The following is a 19,189-nucleotide window of genomic DNA, read 5'->3' as shown; positions in this document are numbered from 1 at the left end:
TTCAAATACACACTCAAATAAATGGAACAGTTGTAATTTTGTAAGTTTATGCATTCTAACCATTCTTATCATTAACTGTTATTTGTACATATCTTGGGAATGTCAGAAAATCGCCTATTCAGATTTTAGGATGCCAAAATGTTACATGCTCAAAGCTTAATGTCCGCTGTTTATTCCTGTCATCCCTTCAAACTCTCAGTGTCTTAGAGAGAGTAAAACATCCTCACATGCAATCAGTCAGCCACCTTAAGTCCCAGAATTTGTTCAGCCACAGTCTTCACTCACTTTTAACATCATCAAGCACTTTGTGCTCTCTGTGCTCTGTATCCATCCATCCATCCATTTTCCGAACCGCTTGATCCTCACTAGGGTCGCGGTGCTCTGTATCCTGATGGCTTTAATCATTTCTCTATATCAGCATCGAGCAGGACACTTGGCAGTCACACCCAAGATGCGGGTTCATTTCCTCACTTCACTGCACACTGTCGATTCTCTGCTCTGCATTCATTCCATCTCAGGTCTCTTAGCATGAGTCTTTCATACAGCTTACTCTCTCTCGACGGGGGGTAGTGTTCACATGGCTGACCTCGCCCCACCCTACCACACACCACACTACCCCACCCCGGCCAGGGCCCCCCTTCGCCATATTCGGTAGACCAGCAGATGCTATTCGGATAATAAAGCTGTTGGTTGAGTGGAGGATGGGCTAAGGAGATGTTTTATTGGTTTTCCAAGTGCTGATGGACTCGTGCATTACAAATAGAAGTTGAGGGACGTATATTGTTGTATATTTTACCACTTTGGAAGTTACTGTGCTCCACATTTTCAGCTCTGCGTTATGGGTTACTGATGCTCTTTCATTTATTATGCGTTGCATTAAACCCTGGAGTTAAAAGTGTGTCGTGTAAAAGAGTGTAGACAGCATTTGACGTTTAACTTTTATGGAATAGCAAACATTTTTTTTAATTTTGGTGTTATGTTTTCATGGGTGCAGTTCATCACACTCTTCGTTGTTCCATTATGTTTTGGAAAATGAACACAGGAATCAATTCCAATACCTTTTTCAGTTTATTCACGTCTTCTTTCTCTTACCACTGCCAGCCCCCGTTTTCTTCACGGGTCGTGTAATTTGTGCCACTCAGTTTTGCGTGTTTGTGTGTGAGCATGCGTGTGTTTGTGCGTGTGTGTGCGCATGCATGTGTGTGTTGACCTATTGAAATCATTTCAGAGCAGTGTTCCTGTTGCCATGGCAATGCGGGCTTCTGTGTGTTTTTTTTCTTCGCGTTTCCCCTCCCATTGCATTTCCCTTCCACTCCAGAGTAAGGTCACGTGACTGTGCTGACGTCAAGCCGAACAGGCGAGCGAGGGAGAGCGTTAGCGTGTGCGTGTGCGCGCGCGTGTGTTTTAACAAACCCGCCTGCTGCAACGAAGAGTATCTGGACGTCTGTGTGTCTCTGTCATCCAGTTATCCAGTCAGTTTTTCGTTTAGCCCATATTGTTCTTAAATCTCTTTTTGTTTTTCCCGTTACTATTCTCGCCTGTTGCTTCCTCTTCTCCCTCCACGAACTTGGTGTACAGAGTTTTGAATGATGGACTGCTAAACAATTTGCACATCGCTACAAAGTGAGGTAAGCGCCATGGGGTATTTATTTTTACGATGCATTTTTCGAGTGACTAGTGGTTGCGTCTAGAACCACTGCTGAGAGCACTGAAAAGGTTTCTGCTTTTTGTTCCATAGCAAGTAGATTCCTATACTTGTTCGGGGTGGGGGTGGAGGGGGGACATTCAATATACTGTATTTATTGACCGACTGACTGTCCGTACTCGTTTTTAACCTGCTTTTCGTAACCTGCAGATAATGCGATTAGGAAACATTTAGTTATGATAAAAAATTGCATACTGATTACAAGACAAGTTGCTTTCTGTCTGACCTTTTTGTCAGAGCTACTGCAGGGAAGTTATGAGGGGGAAAGCGGGGGGGTGGGGGGGCGGTATGCTCAGGCGAGTGTGATCATTACGGAGGCTGAGTGTTTGTGCTCTCGAGCCACGAGTGATTCGCTGCGCCACATGGCTTTGAGAGGCAAAGCATTCTAATGTTAGTTGCAGGCTGACAGTCGTGGGCCGTAGCTGTTTCTTCTGCATGCGAGAGATTTAGAAGACGGGGGTGGGTTTGTGCAGCTGCCACCTGCCCCCCTTGGAGAGAATGCGAAACAATGAGTGGCATGAAGTGTATGTCTCCTAGTCTTCATGTCAATTTTAATTATGATTTCAAAGCGCATGTCACGAATATGGTAAGAATACCGCCGAATTTCTCTTGATGAGGGTCACACTGAAGAACCCCCTCCCCCATCTTTGCAACACATTCACACACAAACCAACTCGTCTAGCTGCACGCCTTAAAGGGATCATCTGGCCGGGATGTTCCTATTCACTAAAAAGCTCAACTTCAGTTTTTTAATCGGCAAAATTATATTAGCTAGCATTTTCAATTAGGTTTTGGAGAAATCAGCAAATAACTGACTACTCACAAAACGCCCCTTTCTAGTCAGCATTATAGCCACGCCCCCTCCTTCTTCCCATGTCTTGGTGGGAGTCAGGAAATGAATCGGACCTAATGTGTTCATTCAAAAGCATTGTACATACATTGCTAATGATTTCCAAAAATGGTGATCAATCGGCACCCAAACTGATGTGAATATATCTACTTATGCTCACTTCAACCTCAGAAAATATCACAAGGATGAGACTCTCCATGACTGATTTATAAGAGATTGAGGAAATGAGCAGCTAACATGCAGGCTCTTTGATGCCGGATCTGTTTTCTCCCATTAGTCACCAAGATATGGCAAACACAATGCTTTCCGAAATGCTTTTCGTAAGCTGAATTGTTTGTAGGTCATTTTTATTAGATTGCAATCAAGTGTTAGCTTGGCTTCTTAATTCCCACATCCACTTCCAGGGGGTACACCCACACCACTCATCCGAAAACAACGCGTTGAAAGCAGCCAAACTCGGCTGAGGAGGGTCGACGTCTTGGTTGGAGCTCTGTTCCATCCATCCATCCATTTTCTGTTTCGCAAGTAGTCTTGCTAGTTCTGAACTAAAATTCATCACTTTAAAAAAACAACTGAAATCACGACAGTTTTTTCAAATGGGTTAATTTTAGTGCTGACATCACTTTTACACACAGACCTATTATATAAGTGCCAATGTTCAAGCAAACAAAAGCGTGCCAGCCCACATTTAGCTCAGAGAGGACGGAAAATAGGAGAAACAAGTGGTTAAATTTTCCTATAAAACTCCCCACTCTTGCTTACTTTTGTCTTTGCTTTCTTCATCGCTGTGAGACTTTTTTTTTTAATCGCTTTCTCTCTATCCCCACTCCAATTTTGTGAGGCCAGACCAAGTAGCAGGTCATTTTGTCTTGTTGAAGGTTTATATTTATATTCAAGTTCCCTAAGTAGAGGAGATGGTGCTTGTAATTTACTGTGTTTGTCTCACAGTAGCCACTGCACTGGAAGTATTTTTATCACTTAATTGCAGGTAGTAGGTTCTTCAGAATCACAGAGTCATGTAAAAATGTTTTTAATACAATGGACTGACTACATACTCCTAGATAGATATATTGTGAAGGAGTTGGCGTGGAACAAAAACAATATACAGTACTGTCGTTGAGAATATAAAGAGCAGTTGTTCTCCTGAATCCACCACCACTGCAGACAGATAGCTTACTTTTAGCTTTATCTGACATCCTGCAGACCTACCGCAACATGTGTGTGTGTGTGTGTGCATTTGTGTGTGTGTGTGTGGGTGGCTGGGTGTGGGTGTTTGCGCACGCGTGCTATGTCATTTGTGCTAACTTTTGTAAATGCAAAATCCAGTTCATGACCATTTTCTTTTGAAAATCTTATCTTAGCTGCAGAGTGGTAGGCCACAAAAACTAATTTAGTGTAGAAATGTTAAAAGATAAACCTACTTTTTATTTTCCTCTGTTAATGCAGTAGTGTGTACAAGATCTTTTACCCATAATTATATTCAGCCGTCCTTCCATTCTCTGGACCTCACTTACTTTAATCCTAAAATATGCTGTTCATGAATTTCAAATGTAGTGTTTTCCCTGAAAAATGACCGAAAACAAATACACTCTAATTTCTTGATCAAGATGCCAAATTATTTACTTGCTTTACTGAATAGAAAAAAAAAGTTTTATTGGTTGTTATTATAACATAACTGTGTGAATAATTTATGACTTTTTTCAAAGTTGATTTTTTCCATGTATAATTGTACATTAGATATGCTTTTAATGCCCCCAAGTGCAGCGGCTACTCTAGCTCCCAGGATGAAGCCCTTTTACAATGATATCAAAGGCGATTTCAGAGCCATCTCAATGCTCATCCCTTGCATGAAGTATAGCTCGGATTAAGTAGAAACCAATTTAGAGAGAGTTCAGTGACAGCTATTTCATCTGCATTGAAAAGTACTTCCACCTGACTGCATCTCCTTTGAATGGAAAGATACACAGCACGGGGAGACGGGGACAACTGATTGCATTGCTCACGCAAACAAAAGCGGGGTAAACGTGCTGGAAGGTTAGCTCAGCTGAAGGCTAACACGCCACCGATACCATCAATCTTCCTAGCTAACGCTCGCTCAATGGATAAGAAAACTGATTTAATTTTGTGGTTCCAGGGAGATGCAGACTTGTTCCTTGCTTTGTTTGATGGAAACACACCCAAACGACAACATGCCCGACGCAGTCTTCAAGCTTGATGGACTAAAACTATTTGTTATTCTGAGCTGACTGTGATGCCCACTTGGGGGCGCTGTATCGATATCAACAAAGGTTGGCGCACAAACAGTGGACTTATAGCGAGGGAGCCATTGCCCTGAGGAAATCGAGAATTTGAGTCTTAGAAGCTGGTCACAGTACTTACATCACGAATTCACGGCTGTTTACATCATTGCAGTTTGCATTGGTCCCAGAGCTCATGCTAATGCGAGCACAAGCCAGGCATGACCGAACGACTCCAATCGTTCCTTGCAATCCAAGCACCCAGTGGTATTATATGTGGTCGCAGGTGATTTTCACCACACAAAACTGACGGGACACTCTCAACAGCATGGTGCCAGACCAACATGGGCTAATAACATCCTGGAGCTGTGTGTATACAAACTCACGTGGTGCAGACAGATCCCTCCTGTGCCCTCACATTAGTTGGCCCAAGCTACCACATCACCATACTGATGGCCCCAGCCAATAAACCAATGGGGAAATGGTCCAAGCCCACAGTTTAGAGCTTCTAGGTGTGGCCCAGTGATGCTGCATCTGTGCTTCAAGACTTCTTTTAGTGCACAAATGTTCAGAGAAGCAGCTACTCTGGAAGCATAATAGACCTGGAGGAATATGCTTCATCCATCCTGCGCTGCATCTCAAAATGCACTGATGATGTCTCCCATCACCAAGACGACCACAATGTACCTGACCCAGAAACCTGGGCTGAGGTGTTTTTTTAAATTGATGTCACTTAGTGGTGAATTTCATATCCTGACGGGCTTGGAACCCCCCAACCGAAAGTCAGTTTGCTTGCAGACCTTCTTTTCACATGTCGTTTCAATCGTTAAACCTCCTCATCCCCACCCATCTATTTTCTGATCTGCTTATCCTCATAAGGGTCGGGGGGCATGCTGGAGCCTATCCCAGCCGTCTTCGGGCAGTTGGCGCAGTACCCACTGAACCGGCTGCCAGTCAATCGCTGGGCACACAGAGACGAACAACCATCCACGCTCACACTCACACCTCGGGACAATTTTGAGTGTTCAGTCAGCCTGCCATGCATGTTTTTTGAATGTGGGAGGAAACCGGAGTGCCCGGAGAAAACCCACGCAGACACGAAGGGTACATGCAAACTCCACACAGGAAGGCTGGAGCCGGAATCGAACCCTGCGCCTCTGCAATGTGAGGTCAACGAGCTAACCACTGGTCCACTGGGCCACCTATTAATGTTTAACCTTGGATATTTGATAGAATTCCATAGTTTAATTGCTACATTGCTGTTAGGTTCAAAAAACACCTTTACAGAATACACGTACTTTTGAGTAAAAAAGAATATTTATTTGTTATACAACTTTGTTGAAATGTACCGGTACCTTGTTTGAGAATTAACATATTAGTAAAAAATTGTGTTTTGTTGCAGGCGGCATGGTACAATAAAGTTTAGCGCAGCCGCCTCACAGTGCAAAGGTGCAGGGTTTGATTCCATGCAAACTCCACACAGGAGTTTGCATGTTCTCCCCGTGCCTGCGTGGGTTTTCTCTGGGTACTCCAGTTTCCTCCCACATTTCAGAAACATGCACGGCAGATTAATGGAACACTCTAAATTGTCCCGAGGTGTGTGGGTGAGCGCTAATTGTTATGTGTGGCCTGCGATTGGCTGGAAGCCAGTTCAGGGTGTCCCCAGCCTACTGCCCAATGACAGCTGGGGTCGGCTCCAGCATGCCCTAGACCAGGGGTGGGAAAACTTTTTGGCTCGGGGGCCGCATTTACTTTTAAATTTGACAGAAGGGCCAGGTCAGCACGAGCTATGGTACATTAAAAAAAAAAACTGCATTTGTTGACAGTCCATATCAAACATCAACAGAACAAAAGCATAAACGTACTGTATTAATATACTTTTTTAAAATGACGACAGTGTTGTTGATGACCTATTTTAGCCTGTGCATTTCTGCAGATGGGTTGTGATCAGACCAGTAGAAGTAGAGCGATACAGAGGTCCTAAGTGGTCGAAAAGATCCGGCCCCCCCCCCCCCTCCCTGTGTTCTGCAACTTCAAGTCAATGCGCCACCTGGCGGTGAAATGCCTGTCATTACAAGTCCAATTTAAATGAATGCAATCATTCACATCGAACCTTAATTGTAGACCGACCTTCGGCGGGCCGGATTAAAAAGACCAACGGGCCGGATACGGCCCGTGGGCCGTAGTTTGCCCACCTCTGCCCTAGACCCACGTGAGGATAAGCGGATTAGAAAATGGATGGATGTTTTTTGTTGCCTGTAGTTCCCCAAGAAAAAAAGAAAAGGGATGCATTCAACCTGTCTACACAACTTTCAATTTCCAGTGCTGCATCCTTCTCGAATGTTGACACTGACTGTTATGTCCCATCCTCACCAACAAGAAATGGGAGACAGTGCAGTGGGGTTTTTTTCTCTCCAATATTTTCTTCATGGCCGTGCATTCTAAGGTGATTTTTCGCTATTTGTGGCCAGGTCCCTATCCCACACAAATAGCAGTGATCCACTGTATTTATTTATTTATTGGTGGGAACTAAACTACCGTATTTTCACGACCATTCGGCGCGCCGTATTGTTGGGTACAGTCTCAGTAACGGGTGCTATTTCTGTATTTGACACATACACAAAACACACTGTATTATTGGGCGCAGCCAGGCATGGTAAAACATACGCCAGCTTAAACATACGGCATGCATGCACGCACGCTAAAAACACGTTAGCTTGAAGCATACGGTAGCATGCATGCACGCTAAAACATACCAGGTATGTTAGCTTAAAGCATACGGTAGCAGCTAAGACATACGGACACACGCTAAAAACGTGTTTTTAAAAAGGCAACGGAAGCAAAACTGAGTTCGGTTGTACTTTATTTAGCCATTTTACAATGTACTCACGCGACTGGTACCTGCTCGGGGCGTGCCTTTAGCATCCTCTTACACGCCCACCCTTCACTCATTGGCGACTGGTATCTGCGAGGGACGCGCCTTTAGCGTCCTCTTACACGCCCACCCTTCACTCATTGGCGGACTTCCGCAGGCCTGTCGTCACTCACGTCCGCCTTTTCTCTGTATAAACAGCGTGTCGGCCAGAAGTGCTCTCAGTCATGCGCTGTTAAGTGAGAATCAATATGGCTTCAGGGAAAAACGGACCACCTCAATGGCAGTTATGGAGTTTGTGGAAGCAATCGCCACTAATATAGATAACAAAGAATTTACTGTTGGGGTTTTCCTAGATCTAAAAAAAGCTTTTGACACAATGGTATATTATTGAAAAAACTAGATTAAAAGTTATTCAGAAAACAGATATCAGTACGTGCAGCTCAACAATAAAAAAAACAAATCAACTGAAAATCACTCATGGAGTGTTCCTCAGGGGTCAGTGCTTGGTCCAAAACTATTCATCTTGTATATAAATGATATCTGCAAGGTCTCAAAACAATTTAAATGTGTTCTATTTGCTGATGATACAACTTTCTACTGTTCTGGAATAAATCTGAAACCGCTCCTGACAACCGTAGAAAACGAATTAAACAAATTAAAAAACTGGTTCGACAGAAATAAATTGTCACTTAACCTGAAAAAATCGAAGTTAATTGTTTTTGGCACAAGACCAATCAAACACCAAGCTAAAATTATGGTAAACTCAATTGAGATTGAAAGAGCATATGAAACCAAGTTTCTCGGATTAGTAATAGACTCAAAACTATGTTGGAAGCCACATATCGATAACATAAAAAGAAAAATAGCCAAAACCATAGGGATCCTCTACAAAACCAAGGAAGTGCTAAATAAGAGATCTTTGTACACATTATATTCTTCATTATTCCTACCATATATGACCTACTGTGTGGAAATATGGGGAAGTGCCTGCAAAACAAACACACACCCTATTCTAAAACTACAAAAAAAAGCAATTCGAATTATTAATAAATCAAAATATACGGAACCCACAAATCCACTATTTATCAAATTAAATACGATGAAATTGTATGACCTGGTTGACTTTAAAATCGCCCAATTAATGTACAAAGCACACAATAACCTGCTCTGCCAAAACATTCAGAAGTTTTTCGAAATTCGAGAGAGCAGCTCTGATTTAAGAGGTACCAACTTATTCAAAAAACTCAAAACAAGAACAAACATAAAGCAAAGAAGTGTATCTGTCAAAGGTGTTAATCTGTGGAATAATTTCTAAATGGACCTGAAAATGAGTAAATCGCTTGCTGAGTTCAAAAACAAATTCTAAAAAATAGTACAAACAACCTACATCAATCAGAGTTAAAATGATAAATTCTAAACATTAAATATAATGATAAATCAGAACTAACTTGATAAATAGAGAAAGGTGTTGAAATATCCATTATGAATACAAGAGAAAATTGATACAAGAGTGCCAGGGTGTGCATGTATATAATCCCGATACAAACCAAAAGTTGTAAAAATATCACGGTTAAGGGTAAAGTATGAGCCTTAATGGAGACTTCTTTCTTCTTACTTTCTTTCTTTTCTGATTGATATAAAATGATATATTAGATATAAACACATAACATGGGGTAGGACTAGATACGTTTTTTTACTTCTTCCTACTCCCTTGAACATAATAACTGTGTTGAATGATGACTGATTTCTCTTTCCTTTTTACTATTTTATTTACTTTATTTTCTGTCAAATTATTACTGTATATGTTTTATGTTCAATAAACAAACCAAACCAAAACCAGTCAGGCTTTGGAACTCGGCGCATACACTACACCAGGGGTCCCCAACCTTTTTTGCCCCACGGACCGGTTTATGTCAGACAATATTTTCAGGGACCGGCATTTAGAATGTGGCGGATTAATACAACAAAATAGTATGGTATGAGCTGCATGAAAACTGTGGTGTTTTTGAAATATAATAATAAACACAAGGAGCGTCTAATCTGGCCGCAACACTGATCGCTATGGTAATGTTTAATGCCTTCAAAATACGATACAACGCAAATTCAAAGTGCATGAAAATGACGACTCACCACAGCCCCCAGCTTGATTTTCTGCAAGTAGACGGTCCCATCTCGGGGTAATAGGAGACAATGACACCTCAAGTGTGTGGTTTATGTCCAGTCTACTTCGTAATTTTGTTATAGTCGCCGTTGCTGCAGAAACCCCCCACCTCACACAATTGTGGCGATCTCAGAGTATTCAGCCATAACTTTAATCCAGTTGTCTCAAACGTACTTTTAAGACCGCCGTCATTTGTGATCTCCAACAGTTTTTTAACTCATTTTGCGACCTCCAACGTTTTGTTTTTAGCGTGTTCGGGCACGTGACGGAGAAGCGTGGTTTGACGTGAGTAAAGCGTGACACAGACGGATGTAACGGAGAATCCGGTAATTTTCAAAATAAAACATCTTTCGTATTCCGAAATAAATAAAACGGAATTAAGGCAAGTTCTTTCTGTGCGGCCCGGTACCAAATGCCCTGCGGACCGGCGGTTGGGGACCCCTGCACTAGACGCTCTGCATTATAAGGCGTCCTGTCCATTTTGGAGAAAATTTAAGATTTTTAATGGCGCCTTATAGTTGTGAAAATACGGTAACAAGAAGTGAATGCATAATGCAGAGCTGCAATATTTACTGCAAATAATGGTGTGGATGCTACATTTATTGTAGTTGAACTTTCAAAGTTCTAGGAAGTAAAATATATGTTCAGCTGAGCTTCTGAAAGTATTGTATCTTCAACATCCTGTTTTGTACTTAAGAGGGCTCATGTAACACTAGTGGAAACTAACTTGAAGGCAGTTTATTTAACCAGTGATTTATGACCACAGAAAGAAAGAGATGGAAAGAAAATCCAAGTGAGAAAGAAAGGAATTTAACAGATGAGAGAGCAGGCAAATACTGCAGGAATTAAGTTTGAATCGGATTCTTCTCAAACACTGAATGGTTAGTCAGGCTTAAATAATGTGTCTTTTATTTTCACAAAAGTAAGCTGGCCTCCACAAAATATTCCTTGTTATGTTGAACCTCTGAGGCCAACCAGATTCCATTTCACGATGCTGGTTGATATCCTAACATTCAGAAAATGAATCATTCCCTATTGGAAGTAATGGGAGCGAGAATTAATCCAGGGTTGATCTGGCCATTCTAAAATTTTAATAACCATACAGGCAATGTTTTAAGTAGTATTGTTTCCTTCTTAATTTCCATAAAAGTGTAACAATAAAAAGCGCTCAAAGTTTTAATGACTAAGGTTTCATATAAAGCCAATTTGAGTCCCAATTGAACATCTGTGATGTAGTGTGCTAATCATAAACATACCTAAAGTGTAATAATCTGATCCACTATTTTTTTTTAAAGAACAAAAGTTCATGGGGGTGCGGAGGATTAAAAGTCTCTACTCATCAGGAATCGCACAGTGACCACTCGGTTATGTCAGTTACCAGGTGGAAGGGGGGGTTCAAATGTTTTTAACAATCAAATATTGTCAAACCTCGATTTTTCAAACGTCTCTGTTCTCGACCAATTCGGTTTTCGACCAAAGATTTTGAGTTTTTTATGCCTCGGATGACGAGCAAATTTCGGTTCTCGAACAAACTGAGCGCACTTGAATGCACCACTTGACTCCTCTCGCCTTCCTTACACGAGGAAATGACGCTTCCTCGGGTAGACGAGGAAGTGACGCTTCCTCGTGTCGCTTTCTATTGTGAGGAGACGTGTTCAATAAACTTTTTTTTTTTTTTTTTTTTAAGAGCGTGGTTTCGGTTTTCGAACAATTTCGGTTTTCGAACAGCCTTCTGTAACGGATTATGGACGAAAACCGAGATTTGACTGTATTAATCAACAAATGATGTCCATCCCTCACATTGAGACTATAGGGGTGTTCACACAGCACACATTTGCTCCGGCGCTGCACCGATGTATTTTGTTGCGATATATTTTGCACCGCAGCAAATTGTGTGGAGCGTTCACACGTACAAAGCCGCTGAGCGTGTCTGCACCGGCACAGCGTCGGTGCAGCCCCACTTGCGTTCACACGGCAGTTTCTGCAGCGGAGCAAAACGACAGAAAACAAATGAGCTGTCGTGTTGGTTCTTTTTAAAACGTATACACAACTCAAGCGACTACTGGACAGGCACGTCCTTCTCCTTCTCGGTCTCCGTGCCTTCTGCTCGAGATTGACCGCCCCCGAAAACGTAAAACAACGATGACTTCAATGACACTCAGAAAAGCAAATACGCAATGTGCCAAACAGAAAATCAAGAGAGGAAATCACAAAATAAATTATATGGGGGCGGGGGGTTGTGAACACATAACAAAGGAACAAACTACACAAACAACTCCGAGACAGTCCAGTCTCCTACAAAAGGAAAGATGTTACCAGCCAAGTCTTGTGTCGTTATTAAACAAACACATGACGGAAGTCCGACAGAGCGCGAAAGCAACGCATTCTCGCCGTACGTAAACTCTTCACAAGCATTTGCTCTAGAGCAAATTTAACCCAGTTGCGTTCACACGTTCACACATTCAACACAATTCAGTAACCTTTCATAGTTTCCTTCCTTTTGTCAGCAAGGTCATCTTTTTTTAAGCTCTGTGTAGCAACCGGGGCATTGTGTGTCGGTTGTCAAATATTAATTGTTTCACCTCTTTGAGGCAAACGCTATTAGGTGTAGTTGCATCACAAACTTGCAGTGTGGCTCACTTATGTGCTTTTACACATCAACTTAAATGTTCAGTTCAAACCCATTTTCGAAAATAAATGGAAATGAGGCGTAGTTTGTTTGCTTCTGCATGATTCACGAGTATGAGAATCATGTGGTCATTCCCCCCCAAAAAACTGTTGGCTGGGATCCTGAAAGTGTCTCTGGAAGGGAAAATGTAATTTATAATCAGGCCATCGGGTGTATTTATGGGAACATGAAGAAATGTACAGTTGATGAACTGACGAGCTAAAATTTGCTGGTCTTGAGTGTGGCGCAAGACAGGAAATATGGTGGATGCAGTACATACGACAGAATTTGAGCGCGCTGGACAAGTTTTTATTAGTGAATATCGTCATGAATCTTCTCAGTTTGCTTCTGATTAACACAACTCTGCTCACGATTACCAATCTAAGAAGAGTGTTACATTTATTTTCAATAAAATTAATTTATGAGTCCACCACACCCTTGTGAAACACTGCACAGATATGTCAAACCCCAAACTGACATCGGTGTGTGGTGTTTTAAACAGCCAAACATCCTCCACACAAGTCCATCCGTTGACAGTTCGGATGTTCTTGGACATCCCATCTATTTTCTGATTCGCTTTATCCTCACAAGGGTCGCGGGACGTGCTGGAGCTTATCCCAGCTGTCTTCGGGCAGTAGGCACGGGACACCCTGAACCGGTTGCCAGCCAATCGCAGGGCACACAGAGACGAACAACCATCTGTGCTCACAGTCACACCCAAGGGCAATTTTGAGTGTTCAATCAGCCTGCCATGCATGTTTTTGGAATGTGGGAGGAAACCAGAGTACCCGGAGAAAACCCACGCCGGCATGGGGAGAACATGCAAACTCCACACAAGAAGGCCAGAGCCGGAATTGAACCCTGCGCCTCTGCAATGTGAGGTCAACGGGCTAATCAGTTGTCCACCGTGCTGAATGTTTTATAATTTAGATTGTTCAAAGTAGGCACCTTTTGCCCAGAAAACAGCTTTGCACATCTTAGTATTTTCTCAGTCAGCTTTATGATGTTGAGTATCTGTCGATATGTGGTTCACGTTTGGTAGCAATCGAAGCAAAGTTCAACTTTGATGCCAAAACACGGAACAGCCAGATCCACCCCTAAAGGACAGCTGCAAACTCAAATGGCCAACTTTACGACTTTCCAGTTTGGGTTCTTGAATTGACACCTTGAGATCCTTCGCGCCTCATGCATGAGCGCAAATTAAACAAGCGTTCCTCTGTTGCCTGTATTTACTCTTTCTCCTCTTTGCAAAAGGCGCCGACCATGTCACCTGAAAATGATGAGTTATGCATGCCGAGTGACATGACATGGATGCAAAGGAGAGCTGGCCTGCCTCAGAGTTTTGCCACTTTGCAGTTGAGTTCTTGACAAGGGGGTCATGGGTCATTTGACCGAAATCCCACTTCATGTGGTTGAAGAATGCACAAAGGGGTCGTCTGCAGCTAAAGACTGCATGCATGGTGTCATGGCTCATTTGTAAAGGATAACCCTGGCCTATAGGCTCTCATGCATTTGTGGGACCTATGGGAAACAGATGTTCTATTTTTATCCTCAGAGTGGAATTCCCACACACTGAAAAGTCATGCTGGCCACAAGCAAATGATAAAAAAGAAGATGATGTCTCTGTTGCTACTTTCTGGACTATGTTTGAAAGTGACACCATTTCATGGGAAAATTTTGATACTGTTTGTGATATAAATTTTTCTAGCTGCCATAAAATCATCATGTCTCGAACAAAAAGTTAAATTCTTAACCAAACTATACCTAAAACATTTTTGTGATTTGCTGTGATTCCTTTCAAAAGCAGATGTGACAATGATACTGATAATACAAAATATACGATGGTGACCCGGTAGTCCAGTGGTTAGCGTGTCGACCTCACAGGGCAGAGGTGGAATGTTCGATGCTCCGGCCTCCCTGTGTGGAGTTTGCATGTTCTCCCCGGGCCTGCCTGCGTCTTCTCCGGATACTCTGTTTTCCTCCCACATTCCAAAAACATGCAGGACAGGTTAATGGAACACTCTAAATTATCCCTTGGTGTGAGTGTGAGCGTGGATGGTTGTCTATGCGTCCCCTGCGATTGGCTAGCAAGCGGTTCAGGGTGTCCCCTGCCTACTGCCCGAAGACGGCTGGGATAGGCTCCAGCATGCCCCGCGACCCTTGTGAGGATAACCGGATCAGAAAATGGATGGATGGAAAATATAAGATATTATTCAACATAGATATTTAATAGTTATTAGTATTTTTAGATCCTTCCTGGGATGAATGAAAAGGAATTCAAATCATGATTGTTTTTGTTAACTTCGGCTTCATACCCTGGTAAAACTCAGCCACCAACATGTAGTGTGGAAAAAAAAAATGCTAACTCAGAACTGGCCTGAATTTTTTTCAAAGCCTTTACATTCCTCAACCCTCAGCGCCATTTTCTATTGACCACAATACCGTCCAGGCAGTTTGATTTTATAGGAAATTTGGCCTTAATATCTATCTTTTTAATTCAATTCAGTTTTATTTAGATATATTACTGCTTAACATCCAAAATTAAAGTGAAGGCACTTTAAACAGGTCACCTCAGGGCCTAGAACCATGCTTCCCATATGGTACCTTGTTTGTGTTGCTCAATGATTTCAAGTGTTGTGTCTTTGCTTTTGTGAAGCACATTGAGTTGCCGTGTGTATGACGTGCTCCAGAAATAAAGCCGCCTTGCCTTGCGTTGCCTTGCTTTACCTTTACTCCACATGTACAAACACTTTGACACAACTTCATCAAGCACTGAAGTGTGTAGCACTTCTCAGAAGCTAATGTTGTTAGCTAATGCTAACCATCTGTGCAGTCAACAAAATTCAATGTAACCTTGCTTATCTTTTGGGTATTGATGTAGTGTTTCACCGTATTGCAAATGAATGCCACCAGGGCTGGACTGGAACAAAAAAATTGGCCCTGGCAATTTTGGCTCAGACCGGCCCGCGTACACACCTATGCATTCTTGCAACCCTCTCTGTAATTAAGAAGTCATTGTATATAGGGCTGTCAGTATCGAACATTTTCAGGATCTTTTCGATTGTTCAATTGATTAATCGAATAATCTGATAAAATGTGATTTGGCATTAAAGTGTAAAATAAGAATATTTTTCCCCTTGATTACTGTTTATGAAGAAATTATTATTTGGAATTGGTTAGTAATAAAATAAATAAAATTTTAATAACAATTAAGCAACATCACACGAGAGGGACTGTTGTACTCACCAACCTTTTTGAAACTGATGCAGTTGCTGGTTTGGTTTTCCAAAGCAAAAGGAGATGGTTGCAAATGTCTGATTTTGATTAAACACAGAAGATAATTCAGTCTGCATTCATGAAGGAACTACAGAAATCAGATTAAGAGGGTGCAACAATTTGAAGTGAAACAATGTCTTCAAATGATTACTGTACTTGATTTTTCAAATAGTTGTCAATGCATTTGATAATTGATAAGTTGTCAATTAAACGAAATATTTTGACCCCTTTAATTATTCATGAAAACACCCACTGTCATGATTACTGTATTGTAAGAATCAGACGCTTGTGAGGATGGATTGATGACTCCTGACCACCCGAGGCGACCCAATAGCTCTGCCACTGATGTTGATTCTGTATTGTAAATTGGTTAATGGGCTCCTACCTTACTGTGGCTCGGTCTGTTGGGGGAAAATGGAGGAAAATAATAGTTAAATAGCACTGGGTCAGTCCCAAAAGACGCCGGGTTACCGGGCATCTGCCCTCTTACCCAGATGGCCAGTCTAGCTCTGAATGTGCTAGGCCACCACTATTATTTTATGCATACACGGCCCACATAGTTTCACTAAAAATTCTGTCAGACTCGTCCCACAGTTCAACACATGTATGTTAGGTTCATGGAATACTTATTCTAGATTAGTAATCATGAGGTGGCACAGTGGTCGACTGGTTAGCATGTTCGCCTCACAGGGCAGGCATTCCTCTGTGGAGTTTGCATGTTCTCACCGTGTCTTTGTGGGTTTCCTCCGGGTACTCCGGTTTCCTCCCATCCAGCCATCCATTTTCCGATCCGCTTTGTCCTCACAAGGACAGGTAGGGCGCTGGAGCCTATCCCAGCTATCTTCGGGCAGTAGGTGGGGGACACCCTGAACAGGTTGCCAGCCAATCACAGGGCACACAGAGACGAACAACCATCCAGGCTCACACTCACACCTAGGCACAATTGAGAGTGTTAAATCCGCCTGTCATGCATGTTTTTGGAATGCGGGAGGAAACCGGAGTACCCAGAGAAAACCCACGCAGGCACGAGGAGAATATGCAAACTCCACACAGAGAGGCTGGAGCTAGGATTGAACCTCTGAACTGTGAGGTCAATGTGCTAACCGCTGCACCATCGTGCCGCTCGGTTTCCTCCCACATTTTAAAATCATGCATGGCAGGTTAATGAACACTCAAAATTATCCCTAGGTGTGAGTGGGAGTGCAGATGATTGCTTGTCTATGTGTGCCCTGCGATTGGCTGGCAACCAATTCAGGGTATACCCCACAGACTGCCCTAAGACAGCTGCAATAGGGTCCAGTCCGCTCGCAACCCTCGTGAGGATAAGCAGATTAGAAAACGGATGGATGGATAGTGAACACGGTGAACGTCACAGTATTTGGATTGCGGAATGCTATCCTGTGTGCATCCTGTGCCCCACCTGATATTAGATGTGTGATACTTTATAATTGTGTTTTGTACAGCAGAGGTCACAACCTCTGTCTTAGCTGAATTTGAAGGTCATTTCCATCAGGCATGGGCAGTTTCGATTGTGCTCTTTCTTTCTCATGAGAAAGTATCTGTTTTATAATCTATTCCTGATATGATTTTTGATGATATTTCTTGACTATTATGAATATTGTAATTATTACCATACGTTTTGATTGATGTCTGTTTTTCATGCTTTCAAAAGGCAACGTTAAGATATAAATCATTATTTGGTGAGCACACAACTCTCATACCACTAAGTTAAACTGTCCAGCGGTCTGTATTTTGAGAAATACTTTTTTAAAAACCTTTCACACACATCCTAGTTCCTTGGAGTCATCCTGTCTACTGACCTCTCCTGATGTGACTTCCGTTCTATTGGTTATTTTCCATGATGCTATATCCTGTTTCTAATTTTTTCTGCACAGGAAGCAAAGCGAGCTCTGGTCCATCCCTGGGGGGCATACTTAATGAGAACCATCTCTCGATTCAGGCTTTGCCTCGAGACTGCTCTCACTTACTGCCATAATTCATACACTGTAGTTATGAGTGGCATACACATCTCAATGTCTGTACACTCGCTCCGGTTGTTCTAATTAGGTGTCAGACTAACACCTTTTTAACCACCATTGCATTGCACACTCCTGATCGTTTTATGAATAAGCAGGTGTTATTACGGGCACACTGTGCCGGTCACACACGACACTGTAAGTTGTGTTCCTTTCACTAGTGTCAGCTTTTCCGTGGCCCCAACACAGTTTGGAGGCGGTCACTCTGACACAACACAGAGTTCTAGATATGCACGGGCACCCAGACTGAATGTGTTGTAGAATCTGTGCGATCACTCCTGTCACCAATTATCAATGTGAACTGTCTTGCATAAATATAACCCAAATTACCTTACACCACAATACAGTATTGGCGTACCTTCACTGTGCATACTTATACCTGTATGCATAATTTTAGATGAGATAAAAAGAACAAAATTATTCTTTTTCAAATTAATTTATGTATTTTGTATGTTAACGGGAAAAGAACGGTTCATAAAAGTTTACAGAGAGTAGGTCTGTCTGCAGAAACTGCAGAAAGTGTTTGCTGGTTTTACTGCACTCTGTTTTGGCAGGTAGAACAATATACATCTGTGTCTCTTGCATTACCAAAGGGAGTGCCTCAGGGGTCAGGCCTGGGGCCACTCCTGTTTATTCTGAACATCTATATCATTGACCAAAACCTATGTAATGTGAAGCTTCAGTTATATTCTGACAACACACTGATGTACTGCATAGTCCCGACCGCAAATCACACACTTTTTTTTTTTTATACAACTGTCTTATATTCATACCCAGAAAAACTTTTTGATTGAAAACATGCTAGATGCAGACTAAACTAAAATCATGATCATTGATTGGTCTGAAAAATATTGTAATTGTCCATCTGAAAATCTCTTAACTGTCCCGCTGCCTGGACATTCTTGAAAAGTATAAGGTTTTCTTGGTTTATTAACGGTGAACTAAAAAAATCAAGTGTATGTAAATTTCAGATTACGAGTGTAGGATTTTGAACTGATGGAACAACTATATAGATTATGAAGGCCTTGAGGTGTGGTTGAAATATTTCTTGCATTTTTCCCCCATTGTCAAAAAGAAAGAAGGACACATTGTTTTGAGAATTTGAGCAGTTCAAAACATGCTCACGCTCATATTCACAGCAAATGTAGTGTAATTCCAGGCAGTGACATTCCTAGTGTTTGTCAGGTCCGTTTGTCATGTCAGGCCGACCAGAGCCCTAACGACATGTTCAACAAATTCACCACGACCAATATTGGGAGTACAAAGCAGTGAGGAAGCTGAGTTGATTACCTTCCAAAATAGTTGTCAAGTGTGACTCACTTGAGTGGGTGCTGAATCCACTGCCCTTGTACCCTTCACACCTTTTTTTCTTTCCCATGAC

The 19,189-nt window shown here is 42.1% G+C and overlaps 1 protein-coding gene and 1 long non-coding RNA gene across 4 annotated transcripts in view; one reads left to right on the top strand and one right to left on the bottom strand.

The window, feature by feature from the left end:
* LOC147203450 (uncharacterized) overlaps window positions 1-10,082 on the bottom strand; it is a 54,662-nt gene extending 44,580 nt beyond the window's left edge. The window contains exon 1 of the long non-coding RNA XR_015101168.1: window positions 9,798-10,082. This is a non-coding gene — a long non-coding RNA (uncharacterized LOC147203450). The remainder of the gene's footprint in view (window positions 1-9,797) is intronic.
* LOC147203449 (neurocalcin-delta A) overlaps window positions 1,350-19,189 on the top strand; it is a 36,612-nt gene continuing 18,772 nt past the window's right edge. For all 3 annotated transcript variants that reach the window (XM_086113376.1, XM_086113373.1, XM_086113377.1), the window contains exon 1: window positions 1,350-1,628. The gene's annotated coding sequence lies outside the window, so the exon portion shown is untranslated. The remainder of the gene's footprint in view (window positions 1,629-19,189) is intronic.

This window comes from Hippocampus guttulatus, chromosome 6, assembly GCF_054856545.1.
Source record: "Hippocampus guttulatus isolate MCC_2025c chromosome 6, RoL_Hgut_1.0, whole genome shotgun sequence".
Taxonomy (NCBI): Eukaryota; Metazoa; Chordata; class Actinopteri; order Syngnathiformes; family Syngnathidae; genus Hippocampus; species Hippocampus guttulatus.
This window is presented reverse-complemented; position numbering and strand designations above follow the sequence as displayed.